General features: G+C 41.8%; 1 pseudogene; it reads right to left on the bottom strand.

The window, feature by feature from the left end:
* Positions 1 to 6,602: 6,602 nt before the first annotated feature.
* LOC133261268 (olfactory receptor 52H1-like) lies at positions 6,603 to 8,126 on the bottom strand (annotated as a pseudogene).
* Positions 8,127 to 8,746: the final 620 nt, after the last annotated feature.

The raw sequence follows: 8,746 nt of genomic DNA, 5'->3' as shown, positions 1-8,746 counted from the left end.
GTCCCCTGCATTGGCAGGTAGATTCTTAACCTCTGGACCACCAGGGAAGTTTTCCTTCATCTACTTTTTTTTTTTTTTAATTTTAAGTTATTTTTTTAATTGAAGGACAAGAGCTTTACAGAATTGTGTTAGTTCCTGCCAAGTACCAACATGAATCAGCCATAGGTATAATTTAGGTCTGTACATGTCTTCCCCAAGAGCTACACCGCTACCACCACTATCACGTGTGTTCAGTCATGTTCAACTCTGTGGGACCCCAAGGACTGTAACCTGCCAGGCTCCTCTGTCCATGTAATTTTTACAGGCAAGGATGCTGGAGTGGGTTGCCATTTCCTCCTCCAGGGGATTTTCCTGACCCAGGAATCAAACCCCTTCTCTTGCATCTCCTACATTAGCAGGTGAATTCTTTACCATGAGTGCCATCTGGGACACTCCCAAGAGCTATAATGAATACAAATTAGAAAGAGTGAACACCAAAATTATACACAAATAGGGGAAAGGTGGAGACTCTCTCTTCTACCTCACTTTATTCACACACACACACACAAATCTTAACTCTTTAAAAAAAAATTAGTTCTCTATTTTTGGCTATGCTGGGTCTTCATTGCTTCATGGGCTTTTCTGTAGTTGCAGCGAGCGGGGGCTACTCTCTAACTGGGGTGGGCAGGCTTCTCATTGTGGTGGTTTCTCTTGTGGAGCACGGGATCTACAGCCAGCAGGCTTCAATAGTTGCAGCACGTGGGCTCAGCAGTTTTGACTCTGGAGCTCTAGAGCACAGGCTCAGCAGTTGTGGCACATGGGCTTAGTTGTTCCACAGCATATGGGATCTTCCCAGATCCGGGACTGAACCCACATCTCCAGGGTTGCAAGGCAGATTTTCTACCACTGAGCCACCAGGGAAGCCCCAAGATCTTAACAATCTTGTAGTACAAATGAAAATAGCTTCTGACACTAAATATTCATAGCATGATCCACACAAATGAAATGACCTTTATGTACATGATTTTGGAGAGAAAAGAAAAAAGACAAGGTTATTAAGTAAAGTGTTTGGAGATATAAACTGCTTTGGATGCTAGATGTCCCCCCAATTTGCAGTCAAGCAACCCTCTTTTCAAGCTTCTTACCATCTATCATACAGCATTGTTGTATGAGGATGCAATGAAAAAGCAGATACTAAAGCACTTTAGAAATGGTAAAGTGAAAGTGAAGTCGCTCAGTCAGGTTGACTCTTTGCGACCCCATGGACTGTAGCCTACCAGGCTCCTCCGTCTATGGGATTTTCCAGGCAGGAATACTGGAGTGGATTGCCATTTCCTTCTCCAGGAGATCTTCCCAACCCAGGGATTGAACCCGGGTATCCTGCATTGTAGACAGATGCTTTATTGTCTGAGCCACTTATATGCAAATATGTTACATCACTGTCATTAATGTCATGTTCCCTGGTATGAGGTTTCACCTTTCTTGGTCAAAGGCTAAAAACAAAACAAAGCAAAACCCCAGTACTTTGTCTATAGCTAAACCTTCTCTTCCTCTTCCCTTCTTTTCCCATCTGGGTCCATCTAGCTGCAGTGAAGTACCCTCCCTACAGCTTTTCCCCAACAGATGCACATGTACCATCCACTTTGGATGGAGGATGTGACTACGGACAGTATTTCAGTGCTCTATCCTTACTGCCCACATTCCAGGCAGTGTGGGCCAGTCTTGTTCAGCCCATCCTTCAGAAACCCTTATGGAAATTTCAAGGAAATTATTCCTTCCTTCTTTTCAACTGTCTGCTCAGATCCCTGGCATATTGTGAGGTATATATAGAGAAAATATATTTGTATTTTTCCTAAGTTGGGCTTTCTGAATAAATTTTGCCAAAGTCTTGAAATACTGGGCTAAGAGGAATTCTTGGAAAATGAATGTAAAATTGAAGTTAGTGAAGTAACTACAGATAGTGAGAGAACCCCAGAGAGATTTACTTAAAATTTAGAGATTTACCTAACTCCAGAAGTATGAAGACAGGGCTGGGTTTTATTTTTTATTTTTTCCAATAGACAAGATGTTTGTTTTTTTCCTTTGTACATGTGTTCCCCATCCTGAACCCCCCTCCCACCTCCCTCCCCATCCCATCCCTCAGTGCACCAGCCCTGAGCACCCTGTCTCACTCATCGATCCTGGACTGGCGATCTGTTTCGTATATGATAATAAACATGTTTCAATGCTATTCTCTCAAATCATCCCACCCTTGTCTTCTCCCACAGAGTCCAAAAGACTGTTCTATACATCTGTGTTTCTTTTGCTGTCTTGCATATAGTGTCATCATTACTATCTTTCTAAATTCCATATATATGCATTCAGTTCAGTTCAGTCGCTCAGTCTTGTCCGACTCTTTGCGACCCCATGAATCGCAGCACGCCAGGCCTTCTGTCCATCACCAACTTCCGGAGTTCACTCAGACTCACATCCATCGAGTCAGTGATGCCATCCAGCCATCTCATCCTCTGTCGTCCCCTTCTCCTCCTGCCCCCAATCCCTCCCAGCATCAGAGTCTTTTCCAATGAGTCAACTCTTCACATGAGGTGGCCAAAGTACTGGAGTTTCAGCTTTAGCATCATTTCTTCCAAAGAAATCCCAGGGCTGATCTCCTTCAGAACGGACTGGTTGGATCTCCTTGCAGTCCAAGGGACTCTCAAGAGTCTTCCCAACACCACAGTTCAAAAGCATCAATTCTTCGGTGCTCAGCCTTCTTCACAGTCCAACTCTCACATCCATACATGACCACAGGAAAAACCATAGCCTTGACTAGATGGACCTTTGTTGGCAAAGTAATGTCTCTGCTTTTGAATATGCTATCTAGGTTGGTCATAACTTTCCTTCCAAGGAGTAAGCATCTTTTAATTTCATGGCTGCAGTCACCATCTGCAGTGATTTTGGAGCCCCCAAAAATAAAGTCTGACACTGTTTCCACTGTTTCCCCATCTATTTCCCATGAAGTGATGGGACCAGATGCCATGATCTTCGTTTTCTGAATGTTGAGCTTTAAGCCAACTTTTTCACTCTCCACTTTCACTTTCATCAAGAGTCTTTTGAGTTCCTCTTCACTTTCTGCCATAAGGGTGGTGTCATCTGCATATCTGAGGTTATTGATATTTCTCCCGGCAATCTTGATTCCAGCTTGTGTTTCTTCCAGTCCAGCGTTTCTCATGATGTACTCTGCATAGAAGTTAAATAAGCAAGGTGACAACAGCCTTGATGTACTCCTTTTCCTATTTGGAACCAGTCTGTTGTTCCATGTAAAGTTCTAACTGTTGCTTCCTGACCTCCTGCATACAAATTTCTCAAGAGGCAGGTCAGGTGGTCTGGTATTCCCATCTCTTTCAGAATTTTCCACAGTTTATTGTGATCCACACAGTCAAAGGCTTTGGCATAGTCAATAAAGCAGAGATAGATGTTTTTCTGGAACTCTCTTGCTTTTTCCATGATCCAGCGGATGTTGGCAATTTGATCTCTGGTTCCTCTGCCTTTTCTAAAACCAGTTGAACATCAGGAAGTTCATGGTTCACATATTGCTGAAGCCTGGCTTGGAGAATTTTGAGCATTACTTTACTAGCGTGTGAGATGAGTGCAATTGTGTGATAGTTTGAGCATTCTTTGGCATTTATATATGCATTTGTATACTGTATTGGTGGTTTTCTTTCTGATTTACTTCACTAAGTCAATGGTCTTATTTTCCCCCTGGAGAAGTTTATATTTCCCACCCATCTCTAAGGAAATGTTCTCAGATGGAGGGGATATAAGGGGAGGAGGAATAGTCTCTTTGGCTTTTATAATCAGAGAAAATATATATTTCTTCATTCCTCAACTTCATATGCACAGGTCACTTGGCCTGACTTTTATTGTATAGCCCTAGGGGTAAGAATAAAGTGTGGGGAACCACTGAGTTATAATTTGTATTTTAAGTGAATAATGATAATCTGTTTCTGATCCAAAAAACTTTGTGTGTACATTAATAACATAAATATGTAAAACCCAACACATGCTGGTTACAAATTTCCAGTGCAAACGGGCTTCTACTTCCATGATACTCAAACATACAAGTCTTCACTAGCTGCTGTCCCTGAATCTCCTTCCCCCTCTATTCCCTATAGCCACACAAATCCATTTACCTAAAAGAGCCCAGCAGAGAGGATGAAAGTCAAGTGCAGCTATGGAAGGTCTGAAGTCATAGCCTGAGCCACACACAGGAGGATGGTAGCCAGTGGTGTCCTGGTGAATATTCAACACCTGAATTGGGGGATTTTGATCTGTAGATTTGATGATTCAGGAGTTACAGATACTCCTACTAGGACTGATTTCAAGCTGCCAATATGATATTGACATGCTGGCTGAATTCCTGAAAAGGTAACACTTGATTCCCATAAGCCAGTATAAACAGTATCTAGCACACAGCTAATTTTAGTTCTTATTAGATCTGACACACTGGGATTAGAATGACAAATGTAGTTTTGGTTTAATTCAGAAAAGATGTGAGGATTTCTTTGTGCTAGAGAGATCCTGTCTCACTGAGAAGTAGGATAGGGAACGAGTAAGAATAAACACTGGGAATCAGATAGACGTATCAGGCTATACATGTGTGTGTGCCTGCATGCTAAGCTGCTTCAGTTGTGTCCAACTCTTTGCGACCCTATGGACCTAGCCTGCCAGGCTCCCCTGTCCATGGGATTCTCCAGGCAAGAATACTGCAGTGGGTTTCCACACCTTTCTCCAGGGGATCTTCCCTACCCAGGAGTTAAACCCACGTCTCTTGCACTGGCAGCCAGGTTTACCAGTAGCACCACCTGGGAAGCCCCATTAAGCTATACCCTCATCATTTATTAGTTATATGATATTGAACATCTTATTTAATTTTTTTATGAAGTTGAGATTCACAAAACATAAGATTCACCACTTTACAGTGTGCAACTTAGAAGTTTTTAGTACATTTACAGTGCTGTGCAATATCACCACTATCTAATTCCAGGACATTTCATCCCCTCAAAAAACCCCCTATGCACTAAACAGTCACTCTCTATTTCACTTTTCCACAATCACCTGCTGCTGCTGCTGCTGCTGTCGCTTCAGTCGTGTCTGACTCTGTGAGACCCCATAGACGGCAGCCCACCAGGCTCCCCCATCCCTGGGATTCTCCAGGCAAGAACACTGGAGTGGGTTGCCATTTCCTTCTCCAGTGCATGAAAGTGAAAAGTGAAACTGAAGTCGCTCAGTCGTGGCCAACTTTTCGTGATCCATGGACTGCAGCCTACCAGGCTTCTCTGTCCATGGGATTTTCCAGGCAAGAGTACTGGAGTGGGGTGCCATTGCCTTCTCTGTATGGCTATCCTAGTGGGCATGAAATAGAACAACAAAAAGGAGTTGAAAAGTCATTTCCCTTCATTCTCAAGTTCAAGCTAAGATTTGGATTCCAGAGGGAATAGCATGTGTGAAGTTGCAGAAGGACAAGAGAACATAGCCTGAAAAACCAAAAGAAGTACAGGGTGATTGTAGCAAAAAGGGCATGTGAGAGAAAGAGTGACAGGAAAGGGGAGAACCAGACACAAAGCAATAACTGGTTAGCACCAATGATGCCATAAAATGCTTTGAAGTTATGCTAGGGTATTGGGTTTTCTGTAAATCAAAATGAATAACTGTTAAATGATTATTAACTACAGGATTGACATGATCTAGTTGAAGTTTAGTAAGACCAATATTGTTTCTGAGTAAAACATAAATGGGAGAGAAAAATAAATAAATAAAGTTAGAAATTTCTAAAAGAGGCTGCTGAAAAGTCCAGGGCAAAGGGAACATTATGACTATTTTTAATGTGAAACATGAATAAATTGAGGTTATTCAGAAGACATAATAAATAATAAATTTTTTTAAAATAATTTTTTCCCTGGTAGCTCAGCTGGTAAAGAATCCTCCTGCAGTGTAGGAGACTCTGATTTGATTCCCGGGTCAGGAAGATCTGCTGGAAAAGGGATAGGCTACCCCTATCCAGTATTCTTGGAGTTCCAACAATTCCCTTACCCTACTCCAGTATTCTTAGACTTCCCTGGTGGCTCAGCTGGTAAAGAATCCACCTGCAATTCAAGAGACCTGGGTTCGATCCCTCGGTTGGGAAGATCCCCTGAAGAAGGGAACAGTTACCCACTCCAGTGTTCTGGCCTAGAGAATTCCATGGACTGTATAGTCCAGGGGATCACAAAAAGTTGAACATGACTGAGCGACTTTCACTTCACTTCAAACAATTTTTTAAGTGAATGATGAAAAGAGAAAAGCCTTTGACATCAGAAACTGGTTGAATTCTATACCACTTAATAAGACAGAAAATTCAGGAGATTATGTTGATCATAAGAGGAAAGGAAGAGAAGATGAAATTATTCTGGTTCATTTTGATTTTGAACGTTCAGTGGAATAGCCAAGAGGAGTTATCAGATAGAGAGTTGGCTACATGGGACAGAAAGAATTTGAAGTAAAGCTTTGAACTTGAGAATTATCAACATATAGGTGGTTATTGAATTCATAAGCTTATTTCATGCTAAACAAATTTAACCTTACAAAAAGCCTACAAGTAAAGTACTATTTTTCTGTTATTTTATAAAGACAAATTGAAACAGGATCAAAGGACCTGAGCAAGAGCAAGATTTTGTGTTTTGATGTTTTTCATTGTAAAAAATTAGAATAGTTTCATCTGATGCCTCTCATTTTCTTGGGATTTTAAAAATCCCCTCTCCCCCTCTAATTCTACCAATAATTTTTTTCCAGTAGAATTGAGGCCCTGAAATTCATAGGAATTGGATCCATTATTGATTGAAGGCTTCCAGTTATTTATTTACAAAAGAAAGTTCTCTTAAATCAATATGATTATTTGATTTCTCACAATTTTTCTCTCTGTGTTCTTATCCCCAGGTCACTGCATCCCTTTAGGTTAGAATAGAAGGATGACCTTGTCCCTGATCTGCTTTGTTTTGAATATGGGTTTGAGTGCATGTGGAATTGCTACATAGAGACTGGCAAATGCGATGTGAAATGTGTGAGAGATGCTGTGGCTGAAGCGATGAGTGAGGCCAGAGAACATGGCTGGTGTGTAGAACATGAGGATGGCGCTGACATGAGAACCACAAGTGCAGAGGGCTTTCTGGAGGGCATCTCTGGATGGAAGGTAGAAAGCAGCACGAAGAATGAGAGTGTAGGAGATGCCAGTGAGGATCATTTCTGAGATAATAGTCATTATAGGCACAGCGAAGCCATACCAGATACTGATGGAGATGTCAGCATAGGCAAGTCGGGCCACCCCTATATGCTTACAATATATGTGAAGGTTGATACGGGTCCTGCTGAATGGCAAACGCATCACCAGAAAAACAACAGGCAAAATAACAGTAAAGCTTCAACTCACAGTCCCCACCATGATCTTAACAATCGTCTTGGGTATCAAGACACTAGCGTATCTCAAAGGGTATCAAATGGCCATGTAACAATCAAAAGCCATGCCCAACAAGATGGCTGAGTTCAGAAAAAAGCTAAGGTGAAGAAAGGACAACTGAGTGAGGAAGCCAGAAAATGTGATTTCCTGAGCTTTTAACCAGAATATGCCAAGTGTTTTGGGGACACTTACAGTAAATAATATGAGGTCTCCAGAGGCCAGCATTAAGAAGAAGAAGAAGAACATGGGGTCACGGAGACTATGGTCCATAGTGATGAGGTAGAAAAGAATGCCATTGCCTACAAGGGCCACAAGGTAGACGGAGAAGAAAGGAATCCCAAACAAGATGTGGAACTGCTCCAGTTCTGGGATCCCCATCAAAATGAAGGAGTCTGGATTAAAACTGATCAAATTCAAAGTGGCCATCATGTGGGTTGTCATTCCCTGAGAACAAAATATCACATTTGATTCCTAGGACCAACTGTCAATGAAATTAATTCCTTTCAAGTCTTTTCTACAACCAGGATCCCTCCTTTCCTATCATCTAACAAGCACTTTTCACTTTCATGCATTGGAGAAGGAAATGGCAACCCACTCCAGTGTTCTTGCCTGGAGAATCCCAGGGACGAGGGAGCCTGGTGGGCTGCTGTCTATGGGGTCTCACAGAGTCGGACACGATTGAAGTGACTTAGCAGCAGCAGTAACTTCCCTCCCAGAGAAGGAAATGACAACCCACTCCAGTATCCTTACCTGGAGAATCCCATGGACGGAGGAGCCTGATAGGCTATAGTCCATGGGGTCGCAAAGAGTCGGACACGACTGAGTGACTTTTTACTATTTACTTTACTTACTAATAAGCACTAGGGAAAATGTAACCTACTTATTGTCACAACCACTACAGCATTTACCAAAATGCCATGAGATCCCAATTAAACCAATGATCCCCCATCTATGGACATTGCCACAATTGCATTGTTGCTGCAGTGGAACAAAGCCCCGACAGACCTATGACATAGGAGCATATTGGCCCTTGGATGTTAACTAAAATTTCAAGATTAGCTTGCTCTCACAAAGTAAACCAGTCTGAGATATCTCAAGAATGTAAATATCAAATGTCTTACCTCCATGAGTCTAAGTAATATCTTCTCTGAAGTTTGAATCCAAAGAAGTAACAGGAACTACATGTGAAATAGCAAATCTACATTTGTAGTGCCAATGTATCATTAGGTTTTTGACGAACCAATCTTTTACTTTCTAGTTACTCCAACCACTTCAATAGCTAGAAGAAAATATTCA

Source organism: Bos javanicus, chromosome 15 (genome assembly GCF_032452875.1).
Source record: "Bos javanicus breed banteng chromosome 15, ARS-OSU_banteng_1.0, whole genome shotgun sequence".
Taxonomy (NCBI): Eukaryota; Metazoa; Chordata; class Mammalia; order Artiodactyla; family Bovidae; genus Bos; species Bos javanicus.
This window is presented reverse-complemented; position numbering and strand designations above follow the sequence as displayed.